We start from the raw sequence: 15,763 nt of genomic DNA, 5'->3' as shown, positions 1-15,763 counted from the left end.
CGACCTTTGAATAAAAAAAGTAAATAAATAATCCTTATGAGAGAACACTTTCAAAACAAGGCCTTCAGCCAGGCTCAGAATTAGAATCCGTCGCCTTTACTATCCTACATCTCTTTAGTGTAGATTAGACAGCGCAGCCTGATCTAACACTGGTCCTGGTGATGCTTGCTCTTCCTTTAGCCCGAATTCTGAAACATTTTGTCCACCGCTTCTCCACTACATTCAAAAGGCTCTTGTAAGTGACAAATTAACAATATTTCTCCAGTATCAACAGGAGAAACACACTTGAGAGCCAGGCTAATCATCTACGTAGCCTTTGAAAACAGCTGTGGTGAGCGCTAAGCGTTTCTAAATACGAACTTGTGTGGTCGTGGAATGGAGCCTGGTGGCGGTGCGTCCCTAAACTCGACACCCTCTCTCCCCTTTTGATCCCCGCCAGGCACGGCACAGTATTCCAGTCCTGGCAGGCGCTGTTCAGGTTTTGTCAGTGTATCTCCTCAACTCACCCCCACTTTCTCCCCCTTATGTGCTCAATTTCAAAATTCCTCAAAGGTCAGCCTGGTCTCGAGTTGAGCCAACAGTGTGTAACGCATGACGCTCACCGAGTCTTTATCTCCTCCACATGGCCTCAGATTGCACGATATAAAGAACCAAGGCCCATACCTTGAAACACCCAGGGCTCTAGTAAGGACCGTTTCTAAGCTATCCACATTAACAGTCGGATTCTCGTAGGCGTTTGTCCATTAACGGCGAAGAATCCTTCAAAACAATCACAAGAAGCACGAAAACACTAATAAAACTCAAATATCATCCATGAGTGTGTGTTAAAAGTAGAACGAAATACGACGCCCACAAGCTTGAGAACGCAGCCCCAGCACAACACAGCCACGAGGCAGCAAGAGCCACACTGATAATACAGTTCAGTGACAATGTGCACTGCCAAAACATGAAGCACCATAAGAAAAACATACATGGTGACGACCAGATCATAAAATAACAATTCTGTACTGCAACTGACTTCACAGCAACAGCGAAGTGAAGCTATGGTGTTTTTGTAATCAAAGCAAACACGTTAACCTACAGCAGTGACGTCATCAGCAAGAACTACTTGCGCATGACAGGAACTTGTATTGATATGAATTTAATACATTTTGAATGTTTGAATCAAGAAAAAAGTAACACCAATCAAGCTACACCTCCTCACAGCTGTAAAGGATTGGCTAGTGTCACACAAGCACAGGGAGGAAATGAATACTTGATCCATACCACTAGACCAGTAGTAGGAAAGGAAAGGAGGGAGGGAGGGAGGGAAGTAAGAAGGTATGTTTAGTTTTCTAAAAATAAGCCAGTGAGCACTAACTATCCACACCCCAACACAGGTGTGACACAGGTGTTACCCTTCCCCCCAACATCCCAACCCCACCCCAACGCCTCTTCAATGACTACCTCGCCCACTGCCTGGTGACGTCACAGTCGCGCCATCTCAGCCAAGTCACGAACACCCCTGACGTCACCAGACTCGCGACACTGCTCCTCCCTAAGCCAGTGCTGGGACACGGCGGAGACTTACGAAGATTAGAGGACGCACCGAGTCTTGGAACAGCGAGCACAGACGAAAAAACCTAGAGGTGCTAAGCAGCGCCAAAGTGCCGGTAGCCAGAAAGTAAGGTGGTGAGGAAAACGTCGAAAATTCTCAAGAGAGAAAGCGCTTGTGGGGTTATCACGCGAAGTGCAAGGCTTGAACATCCAATTTTAAGTGAAATTTACTCGACCATTTTAAAAACATACATCCAAAAAAGAAGTCGTCAATTTATAAAGTCAGACGTCCACCGTTTTCTCCTCCAAAACTCTTCTTTTACAGGTTTTTACTCGTCAAAACCTTCATACTTAACATACCATGAATTTATAAAATACGAAATGTTTTATACATGAGGCACCCTGTACATTCGAAGATTTACTACATAAACATGCAGATAAACTGCTGACTGTTTTCACAGCACCACGTCCTCTCCACAGCCCCATTGTCTGCAGGTAGTCGTCGATGCCTTTCTAGTCTTCACATTTCCTCTTCTATGAAATTCAGTTCAGCAGATAAGCCTAGTAGCTGTATCTTTTGTGTGACTCCTGCAAGCCTTCCCGCACATGGGTTCTCTTGTTTGTGGCTAGCTAGTTACTGCACTTTGCTTCTGTCCATGACCATAACATTTTACAATATACATCTCCCCACCTCTTAACGATTGCAGACATAATATCTCAGAGTGGAAGGGAATTCTCGCCCTTCTGCTAATGCCTTCAGAGTGGCGAGGCTATACGAGGCGCCTCGCTGCGGGAGTGGTGGGCGGGGCCGTTCGCAGCCAGGCACATGGGGAGCGGGGACCCATGAGCACAATGACGTGATGTTCTATTTTTTTCCTCTCGCGATTCAGCTCCGTCACCGTCTAGCGAGAAAATATGAACCACGCACCACGACTTGAATTTTCCCGACTCTTCCAACCAGTAACCACACACACACACACACACACACACACACACACACACACACACACACAAACACACACACAAAAAAAAAAAAAAAAAAAAAAAAGAAAGAAAGAAAGAAAGAAAAAGAAAAAAGAAAGAAGAAAAAAATAAATAAAATAATAATAATAATAATAATAAATAAAACAAAATAAATCAATAAATCAATCAATCAATAAATAAATAAATAAATAAATAAAATTTAAAAAAATATGGAGACAAAAAATGCTATATGTTCATCATGTGTGCCTAAGAGGGAATAATTTCTGGGATGCAGTGTGCGGATCAGGACGTGTCGTGGACAAGGCAGCCACTCAAGCTGTCTCCTCCCCCGCATTGCTAGGTACACTGGCTGTTATGTCATCTACCCCAAGGCCACTGGAGGCGCGCCAAGTACACAAAGATGCATAAAAAATAAATGTAAATAAACGTGTAAAAACTGCACGACCATCATCATCAAAATATTAATGTGCACCTTAGTATGCAAGAGTTTGGAGACACAACATGTACGTACATAGAGGCACTCACGCACGCTGAGTTATCATTATCAACACACACACACACACACACACACACACGCAAAAGCATACAACATACACCCACACAATAAGCCTAATAGCTTAAAAGTGTCTTTTTGTGAAAGCAAGGAAGGAGAAGCGGGGTGTGACGAAACATTAGCTATTTATATCATTTATTTGTTTCTTACGCCAAATTGTCTGCAATGATAACTATCGCCCTCCCCTCCCCGGCTCCTGACGCCAGAGGCAAGACCAACTATGGATTATGCAACGTTACAAGGCCCCGGCGACAATGGCTGGAGTATTTTGGGCCAAGTTCCAACGTAACCTGGGAAGTGCTGGCCTACCAACGCCTTGCATAATTCAGAAAATGGCGATGATGATACACACACACACACACACACACACACACACACACACACACACACACACACACACACACACACACACGAAACTAAATCTGCTGTACCGACTTAATTTTTTTCTTCCGATTTTCCTTTTCTAGGGTGACTGGCAATTAAGATGCCCTTTTTTTTACTATTTAACATAGCTTTTGACGAGCCTTTTATTTTTTCAAACAAACACACACACACACACACACACACACACACACACACACACACACACACAACGAAAAAAAAAAACTAAGAACAGATAAACTGACTGGTATAGACCTGGTGTAAAAAGTAAATAAATAATAAAACACTGGATCCATATGACACTTAACGGCAATGCGCCACGAAGCAAAAGATAACGTCCTTCCAACGCCGCAGACAAAATAACAGACCTACACAACACGCCAGCTTAGCGGATACACTTCCCGACATTCCCCAGATTTACATCCCCACGAATCCCTTGGCCAGCACGTCCTAGCTAAGTCGAGGACAAAAACTGACGTAGGAGCATGGCATTGTTCCGAAGGCAATGACTAAGAGAGGAGAAAGTGTGGAAGAGAGAGAGAGAGAGAGAGAGAGAGAGAGAGAGAGAGAGAGAGAGAGAGAGAGAGAGAGAGAGAGAGAGAGAGAGAGAGAGAGAGAGAGAGAGAGAGAGAGAGAGAGAAAATTGCTTTTTATCAGGAAAACAGCTACACTCACTCATCTACTTTACAATCCTTCTTTATTGTGTTTGTCTCTGGATCCATAAGCTCTAGGTGTCTTATCTCGGCGTCCAGTGAATGCAAGTTCCTTCTAATTCACGAACGACACACACACACACACACACACACACACACACACACACACACACACACACACACACACACACACACACACACATTCTCCTGCAATCTATCCATGGGCGCCTGTAATAATGCTCTTAGATACGCTACACACTCCAAGCGGTTTAAGACATGCTTTGTGTCCTTCATAAAGCTGTACTGTCGCCTGTTGGTGTAACAATCTGGACGCTAACTCGCCACCTTCTGAGTGCAATAAGACATTTATCATCGTAAACCTATTTGCGTAATCATATTTCTTATTGGTATAAATAATAATATACAAAGTATTCAGCCACTCTCATACTCAGCACTTTAATCTGACGGCTAACAATACGATATTTGGTACTGGCCTTGAGAAACTTAGACGATTTTACTAAAGATAAACATAAATGCAGGCACTAAAAATCTTACAAATATTATATTCTAAATTTGCACCAAACCCCTTGATTAAGCTTGAGAGGAGGCCCTAACAGTGAAAGTTACAAGTAATGGACTAAAGGCTAATATGTTGTTCACCCACATTACGTACAACCCCTTGCGACATTTCCCTTAGGGTGATATTCAAGATATTCAACATTGAGCTTTAAAAGACAGACACAAGCGTTTTCCATTCTACACGATAACAGACAAGGATTTATCACTGACATTAAATACCAACTGCTTGGTAATGGTCACTACAATTTCACTCTATAATATGGCATCACTGTCCACTGCTTGTGACATGAATGCCTTACTGCTCCATGAAGTCATTTTAATATCCCCTGGAATACCATAGTGCACTTAGTGAATTAAATCTTAAATATATAACAATTCCACTAAGCAGAAACAAGGCTAACAATTGATGAAAATAACTCTCTCTCTCTCTCTCTCTCTCTCTCTCTCTCTCTCTCTCTCTCTCTCTCTCTCTCTCTCTCTCTCTCTCTCTCAAAAATTCGTGTTCTAGAAGCGAAAATATAATAGCTCATAATTAAAACTTTACACTATCTTGCAGACTACACCTGGACTGACAACTCCCAGTGCTGACCTGCCACCAGCCACACCCTGGGCTGGGGCTCCACAAGTGTTCCTACTCCAGTGCTGGTAATCAACAAGCACTCGGCCTCAGTTGCCGCCTACGGATTTGTCAAAATTACCCGCATACTCCCTCACTGATGTAACAAACGACCTACAAGTAAAGTGAGTTGCATGACTTAAGACAACTACATGTTAAATCACACACACACACACACACACACACACACACACACACACACACTTGCTTTTTCGTCCTGACCCGGCTTATTACATAGAAAATAAATATTCCGAAATTGTCCAGCTATACAATACACATGCATCTCCCCAAATGCCCGAACCACACGTATACACCTAGCGCTGGTGAGGATACATGGGCGAAGTGTCAAGGTACGAACAGTGGTGAGGGAGAGGAGGCAGACAAGGGTCGGCGTGGTGGTGGTGCCAGGTGGCGGTGTGGCGGTGGCGCGGGGAGAGGGACGGTTAACTTGAACACAGCTCGCAACCACCTCTGTAACACCTTGCTACTCGCCGCCCCAAGCACTCCTCTCACATCCACTCCCACACCCTCATCCCATCTCGCTGCTGTGTCCGTGACGGGGTGATAAGCAGGCTCCCTGGCCTGTGTGGTGCTGCATCATGGTATTACCGGAAAACAGGGAAATCAAGCATGAACGAGGAGCAGCGGCGGGGCAGATGTGGCAACAAGGAACACTCTCCTCTCTTTATACTCACCCTTTAACTTCCGCTGGTATTCCCTATCGTGTTGGCGCCGCCACACCGCTTTCCAGGCCTGCCACTCGGTGTTCCTCTGCACTAACCAATCACAACTGCACCGTCCAAGCACCAGTAATCACCGGCACTGGGTGAAATGAAATCCTTATTTCACACTAAAATTCTGAGGGACATACAATTTCTTCATCACACACACAAGTCAACGGAGTGGGAGGAAGTTCGTCTAAGTTTGCTGGAGTGGATGGTGGAAATATCCAACCAAAAGCTCAAAGGTTCCTGCGTCAGAGAGGCGTCAATAAGAAACCCAACGGACCGCACGAGCTGCACATCCACCCTCGACGACACACCCTCCAACACTGACTCACTCCCTCAGCCGCCGCCTTTTCTTCCCGGGCGCAGACCCGCGCTGTCGCCAGTTTCTCCAAGTATTTGTACTTTTATTTCATTTATCTATAACAGGAGTGTTGTAGAAATTAGTTTATAAGAGCTGTATGATCACGTTGAACTATCCCAACAAATTAGTTTCTGGATTTCGAACGTTCTGACAGAGATAATATTTGATAGGTTTATGGGAGTCAGTGAACGTCTGCCACGCCACCCCAGCAGACAGAGGAAGCGGACACGGCCAGGGTAGTGGGACCTCGAAAAGGTCAGGAAAAAAATATTCTACAATGAAAAGTGACAGTGAATCATACTGTGAAATTCCTGAATTAATACGAGATTTTACAAGTAATGAATTGGACCATAGAGAGTGAAGCAAGAGACAGGCAGCCGCAGGGGTGTGCCTGTTTTTAAACCCAACACAGATCCCACTTTAATGCAAGCCATCTCTCCCTCCACTCCCTTCACCTGCATCCCTCTGTCCTCACCCCCAACCACCAACACTAACCACCTTCCTTCGCTTCCACCACTCGCCTCCTTCCTTTTACACTGCTTCCTCCTTTCTACCCACTCCCTTTCAACCGTCCTCAACCATTCCCAGTCCCATAATTACTGCTATTGCGCCCTGGAAACCCGCCGTCATTAGTCTGGCGCGGCGTCTGAATGGTTTCCCTTGCGACCAGCAGGCGGCATGCTCGCCAACAATGATGTCCATCCATCTAACCCTATTAACACAACAAACGACCTGTGCTCTCAATAGTATCGTGAAGAGTGTAAACGTGTTGAGTTTTTAGCTTAAATTAGTCATGGTGTACACGAATAAGTAAATGATCGTAGTAAAAGTAAACATTACTGATCACGATAAGAAAACTCGTTACCGAATCACTCTGTACTATCCTTACATTTTAGTGGTATCAGGAAAGATGAGCTACGTTGCTTATCAAATGGGAAAAGACATAAGGTGCCAGACAAGAGTTCCCGTAAAAAAAAAAAATAAATAAAAAAGAAATAATAATAATAAAATAAAATAAAATAAAATAAAATAATAATAATAATAATAATAATAATAATAATAATAATAATAATAATAGTAATAATAATAATAAAATAAAATAGATGAAAAATAACAGGTGATAATGACATTTCCTAGAATTCCAACAAGCACAGCAGTATTTAATTTCACGTGTCTTTCAGTCTAGACTCTAGAGTGAGAGAGTTTGTTCTACCCCTGTGTGTGTGTACTGTAATCAAGCCATGGGCATGTGTGTGTGTGTGTGTGTGTGTGTGTGTGTGTGTGTGTGTGTGTGTGTAATTTGATCTTTTAAAAACAACATACAGTTGATTACACACACACACACACACACACACACACACACACAGAGAGAGAGAGAGAGAGAGAGAGAGAGAGAGAGAGAGAGAGAGAGAGAGAGAGAGAGAGAGAGAGAGAGAGAGAGAGAGAGAGAGAGAGACGTGTCAGTGCATGGTGTCCCAATATTGGTATCTTAAGTGTGGTCTGTTCATTATGGTCCATGCTCCCACACCCTCGCACAGACTCGCGATTTTTCAGAGATAAGCCTCCCTGGGACGTCCCACGACCCATACCACCAGCATTATAGTAAACTCGGGTGGTGGGAGGGAGTATTGTGAAGCACCAACCCTCATTAGGACTTTTCAATGACCACACAGATGATACGATAATTTTTTTTTTTTCATTAAAGCTCCAGAATTTTCGTTAAATTATCACTATAATCATAAAAAAAAAATACTACTAATAATAACTGTTTAGCTTCCACCAGTCTTTCAAAAGTAGTGGAAATAAGGCACACATGTTTGAGAACGTGGTTTCCGATTCTCTACACATAAGGACTTGATCAAATATAAGACTAAATTCAAAGTAAAACGTGTGTATAAGTTCAGCAGAAGACTTTATCATAGATTCTTAAAACAGGTATGTCTGACCGCATGTCACATTTACTACAAAGTCAGACCAAATGACAGGCTACATCTCTGGGCTTGAATCGTCCTCAAGACGCTTAACCAAGCGCTACTCGGTATTGATTATTAGATGTAACCAAATAAAACACGACACGGAAATGTATTCTTGCCTTAAAAAAAAAAATAGATAAAATAAATAAATAGTAATAAATAAATAAATAAATATTTTGATGCAGAATGACCTAAGGACGAAATAAAGTAAAAAAAATAATAAATAAATAAAGACTAGGAGAAAACAAAAAAGGCAAGGGGCAAGATACAAACACTGCAAGTTCATGTAAAAAAAAAAAAAAAAAAAAAAAAAAATTAAAATCTGAAAAAAATAACAAAGGAATAAACCTGACAAAAAAGAGGGACTAAAATAGCAAAAGCAAAAAGATGGAGCCATAATAAAATGAACTCGTAAACAAAATTAAATAAATGAAACAAATTTTCCCAAACTTACGTATCGCCGGTGTCAACTGGTATCATCAGTTAAACCAAGTAAAGCAAGAAACATAAACCTAACTTAACCTAACCTAAACCCAACCCAACCCAACCTAACCTAAACCTAACCTAGCCTAAACCCAACTTAACCTAAACCTAACTTAACCTAAACCTAACATAACCTAATCTCCTAACCTAATTTAACCCAACTTAATCAAACGTAACCTAAACCTAAAACCCAATCTAACCTAACCTAACTTAATATGACCTAAACCCAACCTAACCAAAACCCAACCTAATCCAACCAAACCTAACTTACCTAAACCACCATCGATTAAACTCCGTAATTATACAAATTAAATTAAGTAACCACTAAATATGGAGGTTTCATTACTCAAGATAAGCATCAAGCAGCAAGTAAAATGCAATTATGTCGAAGCTTTATCTAAAACCAACTTACTTTTTTTTTTTAATCAGCTATCTTTTAATGCACGTCATCATTACTATTCGTATTTGTACTGCATACATGTTTCTTTTTGTATTTCCTCTTTTGTTCTAAATATTTTTCTTTCTTTCCTCCTCCTCCTTCACTTAGTGGGTTATGTCTTATTATGAATTATCACTTTATGTCTGATGTTGAAATTCTAATAACTATTGTCACAGGGCTACACAGACCAACAACAATGACAGCACAGTGACCTGGTTTGGCTTAGTTGGTCAGGGTTCCATCAGACTTGACTCACTACTCTTGTGAAAACCCAATAAGTAATTCAAGGAAAGAAAAAAAAATACTTGGTGAATGATATCTTCGGAAAGTGAAAAAAAAAAATAATAGTTAATATTCAAGAGAGAGAGAGAGAGAGGAGAGAGAAGAGAGAGAGAGAGAGAGAGAGAGAGAGAGGAGAGAGAGAGAGAGAGAGAGGAGAGAGAGAGAGAGAGAGAGAGAGAGAGGAAGGACCGTGGATGACGATGTTGAAGAGTGTGTGTGTGTGTGTGTGTGTGTGTGTGTGTGTTGTGTGTGTGTGTGTGTGTGTGTGTGTGTGTGTGTGTGTGTGTGTGTGTGTGTGTGTGTGTGTGTGTGTGTGTGTGTGTGTGGTGTGTGTTCTAGTCTCTATTTAGTCATACTGGTAAATTGCATTAGAAGGGCATCCCGCATTACCATTGTTTATTTATTATTATTATTATTTTTACAAAGGTAATTTTGTACTTACGAAAAGAAAAGAAAATTGGGAACGTTTATGACTGACCACAGCAATGGACGAAACACACATTCTCTCTCTCTCTCTCTCTCTCTCTCTCTCTCTCTCTCTCTCTCTCTCTCTCTCTCTCTCTCTCTCTCTCTCTCTCTCTCTCAGTACATCATAAGGAAGAACAACTCGGGTCATGAAACACTCGGGTTGTTAGTACAGTATCTTGCTCTCCTCCGGTTTACGCTTTGTCTGCTGCTTCTGAGTCACCGCGGCGCCATGGAAAGTGAGTAACAGGTCGGCGGTGGCTTCAACATGCAGTCCCCATTATGCAAGGACTGGACCTAGCTTTGAACACCGGTTGTCACACCACTACATTCCGTCGTCTCCAAATTCATATACTTATCTATCTTTAATTGTATTTCATTTGCAAGCACCGACGAAATTACAATGGGAAATGCATGCCTGGTTTTTGTCATCGCCACAACAACTTGCGTATACCGTAAGTTGCGTCAGACACCCTCAGGTAAATTTTCCTCCAACCAACATCCCACCCACAAGATTTCCCCAGAAGTAATCTCCCTCACCCACTAGGTAAATTCGGTTACGTTAGGTTAGGCCGAGGGGAGTTTATTAGGTGAAGAATGATTTTGGATGAAATTTTCATTGAGGAATCATAGTGGAAGGAATTAGCTTTGATCATCGCCTCACACTCACTCACTCACTCACACACACACACACACACACACACACACACACACACACACACACGTATTGATGGCATTGTTGTTACTCGTATAACACTGATATTCCCTTTTAATACATTGCTGGTGCTTCCATGCAGGTACTCTTATATATTGATTAGTGGAAATAGGTAGGTATATTTCATACAGGGACTGCCGCGTGTAAGCCTGGTCGCTTCTTGCAGCTTCCCTTATTTCTTATGTTCTTATGTTCTTATGTTCTTAATTCTACCCCTCTTGTAGATCCTGTTTGGTGGCGTTTTCTTTACAACGTTCATCACCACGTAACACATGCGTATATCTTTTCCTTCAAACTTCTTATTTTTTACAGGTGATCTTCATTGTTCCATGAAGATCAAGGTAAAAACTGAAGCATACAGCAAAATGTGTTCCTTCTTAAACTGATCAGACATATCCATCTTACAAAAAAAAAAAAAAAAGAATCACTGAAAGTCGAAAAATAAGAGACAGGTCATAGCTAGAATTAGTTGATTTTTTTTTTTCTAAAATACTGTATACAGAAAGGATGACAATGAATTACAAGAAGCTCTTTCGTCTCTGTTCGGTCAATATAGAAAGATAGTGGAAGCTGCAAGAAGCCAGCAGGTCTACATGTGGCGGTTCCTGTAATGTGGAAGGCAGCAGGAAGGTGGAAATACCTGTTGAATATGCGAGTGGACAATAAATGTCACTTTGCATGCTAAGGATAATAATTTATTCAGAGCAGTTTCTTTGAATATAAATAATTGTGTGCAGTCGTCTGAAGTTGAGCGTGACTGTAGCACCTTGTAACACTGAACAAATCCTCTTGTAACAATCTTGCATGACACCACTTAACTCACTCTTCAAATATTTACCACTAAAAAGTTGAAATGTAATATCACCGAAGACATTGCTTATAACACACACACACACACACATATAAACACACACGTCTGTATATTAATTCAAGGCCCATACATGAATACCAGTTGGAACATGATTAGGCGCGAGGTAATGGCCTTGGCGGGAGATGGAGAAAAGCCGCGCCGAACAGAACATATGCGAACTAACCTAGAGACATTGAGGGGACAAATTTGGGGAGAAGGTATGGAAAGGTGAGAAAAAGGGAGAATGGGAGAGGAAGGGAGGAGTAATGGTGAAAGTGAGGGAAAGGGAGGGCGAAAGAAAACGGATAGCTTGAGGCGAGTTTAGAATGACGAACGTGAGGGGATGTTTTTTGTGAGGGGAAGATAGAGAGGGCAAGAGAAAAATGGATTCCTTTAGGCGAGACAGTAGAGGAACGTGAGGGGAGGTTTTAAAGTAATGCATGGTGTGGGATGAGGCAAGGTCTGGGTAATGGGAACGCGAAGGACAACAAGACCACACAGAGTTAAATGAGGATTTAAAGTAAGACATAACAAGGGAAGGTGAGAGAGAAGGGAGGGAAAGCCAGAATCGAGAAGGAAGGATTGGAGGAAGGAAAGAAAGGAAGGTGAAGAAATGTAAGATATATATATGTATATATATATATATATATATATATATATATATATATATATATATATATATATATATATATATATATATATATATATATATATATATATATATATATATATATATATATATATATATATATATATATATATATATATATATATATATATATATATATATATATAAGTAAGGACGATAAAATGATAGACGACTTAAACCTCAAATAAGGATTAAAATTTCCAGGGCATCAAGCGTGGGATTTAATACACACACACACACACACACACACACACACACACACACACACACACACAAACACATAAACAAACATAGAAACGTTCAATTCTAGACGCAAACGAGCAGCATGAGAATTATCATTCATGAAATATCATACAAAAACCAAGACTTAGTGTGTAGCAGCCAACCTGTTTTTCTGATAAGTCGTGACCACAATTATCGAGGTCAAAGACAAACGTACATTGAAAATAAGAAGTTGAAGTAAGAGGGAAAGGTGCATAAAAAAATAAAAAAAATATTGAGGGCGTCCATAATGAGGCGAGCGGGTTTCTAATAGTTCTCTCGGGTTCCTTCCTTTCATATAAGATCAGATAAAGGAAAGTTGTAGCACCTGGCAGGAATCCCTAAGTGCTCTATCCTACCTGGCGCTTTTTTTTTTTGTGGCTACCTGTGCTAATGGAAAGGTGAGGCCGTGCGAGAGGTGATCCAGCCTGACCTTGCCGCGGGCGGAGTAGGAGCACAAGCATCGCCTCCTGGGTGTTACATGAAGGGTGTCAAGGTGGCCCACACGGGTAAGTTTTCTCGTTTTGGGTGAAGGCGAGGGAGGAGGGACTGAGATGCGTCAAAGGTAAGCGCGGGGCTGGCATGCCATAAAATTCTGTACTTGTTTTCTTCTTTTTCTTCTTCTTCTTCTTCTTCTTCTTCTTCTTCTTCTTCTTCTCTCTCTCTCTCTCTCTCTCTCTCTCTCTCTCTCTCTCTCTCTCTCTCTCTCTCTCTCTCTCTCTCTCTGTTTGACGAGGTAATAAAATGTTATATATCTGATTAATTATTCTACCTGCATCTTGTAACTTCATTAATTTCACAGGTCCCTTGTCTTCGATTTCTCTTCGATTTCAGATTTTCTTTCACGCAATATTGGCTACGCGATAATTTATGTCATTCCCTTGTTTTCATTTACTATTGTCGCTCTTCTGCCAGTACACATTCAGAGGCCCATTCAGTTCTGTTCCATCCATAAAGACTTTCTTCTCGCCGGGACGCTGAACGCTACTCAGTGCCTCCCTCCCCGACACCCTCACCTACAATTTCTCAAGGGAGGAAGAGAAGACGAAGTATCAAATGACGCTGACCTTAAGCACTCTCGCATCGAGACAACACGAGCGCTGTCCATTCGATCTAGGTTAGTGAGGGTTGATGTTGAAAAATGCCCCATATATTAATTAGCATGAGGATTAACAAGATGCAGGCCAGCGGGAGGCGGATATACCTGGCACGGACCACCCCATTAGCGCCTGGAAGAGAGCAAGGAAGCTACCATACGGGCCACCACAGCAGCAGACCATAACGGTACCGTACGCTCTGCTAAAGCCCTGAGGAAGCTGATGCGGGGTAGGGAGAGCGACATTTACCCAATACTTGAACGCTATATAGAGAAGGGAAGAGAGGTGGCGTCCGCAGCGATATGATGACCTGACAACTCTCACCTTTTCAGACACTTTGAGACTGATCTCTGTAACCTTTGAAAATAATCCTGGTGAGTCTCAAAGTATCTGAAAAAACGAGAGTTGTCAGGTCATCGTATAAGCCGGAAATTCCTTCCTTTCATGGTATAGAGTTTTCGTTAAACTATCACCAGTATAATGAAAAACAACCTCGAAAATCTCAACTTTCACTACGGCCTGTTGAAAGTGGTCGAGACGCCGAAACATTTGAGAATACCTAATCTTCGGGACAGCCAGCACACCAGGTCCTCCCAGACGCCCTATGTACTCCCGGATGTGACGGCGATACTGGCATTTCTAAGAGACCGACAGGGAAGAACAAGCAGGTCAGGGTTAGGATGAAGAGCTGGGAGGATTAACGATGACCAGAGGATAGAGTGACAAAGAAGCAAGGTAGGCTGAATGTAATGAAGCACAGCCATGCACACGCTGGAGCAGTGCTATGGCAAGGATCCTCAAGCAAAGTATAGGTCTAAGATTTTTAAATGTTTTGAAAAATTAAGAACATTATTTGAGCAGTTAGTAGCATATTAATTTTCAGGCACAACGTAAGCAAAAGTAGATATAAAACTAAAAGATGAGAACACGAAAAAAAAAAAATGACACCAAAATTACTCAAGCACGACAAATCAGAGGGAGAGAGAGAGAGAGAGAGAGAGAGAGAGAGAGAGAGAGAGAGAGAGAGAGAGAGAGAGAGAGAGAGAGAGAGAGAGAGAGAGAACGCGTACGACGTAAAAGGGAACTGGGATTTCTTTCTCAGGTAATGTACCAGCGGGAGATATTTTTGTCAGTGTTGTATGTCGCGTGTAACATACTGCGAGAAAAGCACAACAGTGTGTCGGTGCATGGCTTGCAGTGTCGCTTGTGTAAAATTCATTCCATTGCTGTGCTATTTTCACTCATTTTATTAGTCATTTAGTCATGCGAAATTTTTGTCACTTTGTAATGCAAAATACTTCTGTGCCGGCCTTACGTTTGTTTGCGTTTGTATGTCCAGATGCGGGAGTAGATAAGTAGGCCATTCACCTTAGGCATTGTTATTTCCCTTTGTGTTGCTCACCAAATATAGTAATGGAATGTGTGGATTTTATTGTAATGCGCATCCAATCAGACACCTTGTTTGGCGCCGATGTGCCGACGTTCCAGGGACGCGTCCTGCCCCACACTCCAACACTCAGACCCAGTGTAGCGATCCTGCAACTCTCTTTAGCTGCCCGTGCAATAAATAGGCTGAGCTTACTTACTTTTAGGAGGAAAAAAAGAAGAGTGATTTAAAAAGAGAAGCTGAGAAAAGAAAAAAAAAACAGTAAAGAGTAGCCGAAAGGAAGGGGAACGAAGGTAACAAAATAGTAAAATGATGTGAAAACGTGAATGAAGGATCGTAATATGTAAAAGGAAGATAAACAAGAAAAAATCAAAACAATTTAGAGAGAGAGAGAGAGAGAGAGAGAGAGAGAGAGAGAGAGAGAGAGAGAGAGAGAGAGAGAGAGAGAGAGAGAGAGAGAGAGAGAGAGAGACTGTGTGTGTGTGTGTGTGTGTGTGTGTGTGTGTGTGTGTGTGTGTGTGTGTGTGTGTGTGTGTGTGTGTGTGTGTGTGTGTGTGTGTGTGTGTGTCTTGCTGAAGGAAGCGAACAGGAGGATTAGGAGCGACGGCACTGAATGGGAGAGGGACGAGGCAAGTGCGAGGGACGTGGAAAGTTAGAGTCGTGATAGGCAGAGATATGCGGAGTGAATGTGCAATGAGCAGCGCAGGGAAGGGAAGGAGTAGAGAGGGGAGCCATATAGAGGGTGAGCTGAGGAGTTGAGGAAGAGTAGGA

At 42.0% G+C, this 15,763-nt stretch overlaps 1 protein-coding gene across 4 annotated transcripts in view; it reads right to left on the bottom strand.

Moving 5' to 3' along the window:
* Positions 1-6,370, bottom strand: part of LOC135093151 (very long chain fatty acid elongase 7-like) — a 64,025-nt gene extending 57,655 nt beyond the window's left edge. For 2 of the 4 annotated variants that reach the window (XM_063992063.1, XM_063992067.1), the window contains exon 1: positions 5,978-6,370. The gene's annotated coding sequence lies outside the window, so the exon portion shown is untranslated. The remainder of the gene's footprint in view (positions 1-5,977) is intronic. The other 2 variants (XM_063992064.1, XM_063992068.1) reach the window with 1 other exon arrangement.
* Between the last annotated feature and the right edge of the window lie 9,393 nt (positions 6,371-15,763).

The sequence above is a fragment of the Scylla paramamosain genome, chromosome 42 (genome assembly GCF_035594125.1).
Source record: "Scylla paramamosain isolate STU-SP2022 chromosome 42, ASM3559412v1, whole genome shotgun sequence".
NCBI classification, from domain to species: domain Eukaryota; kingdom Metazoa; phylum Arthropoda; class Malacostraca; order Decapoda; family Portunidae; genus Scylla; species Scylla paramamosain.
The sequence above is the reverse complement of the archived record's forward strand: the minus strand, read 5'-3'. Positions and strand labels throughout refer to the sequence as shown.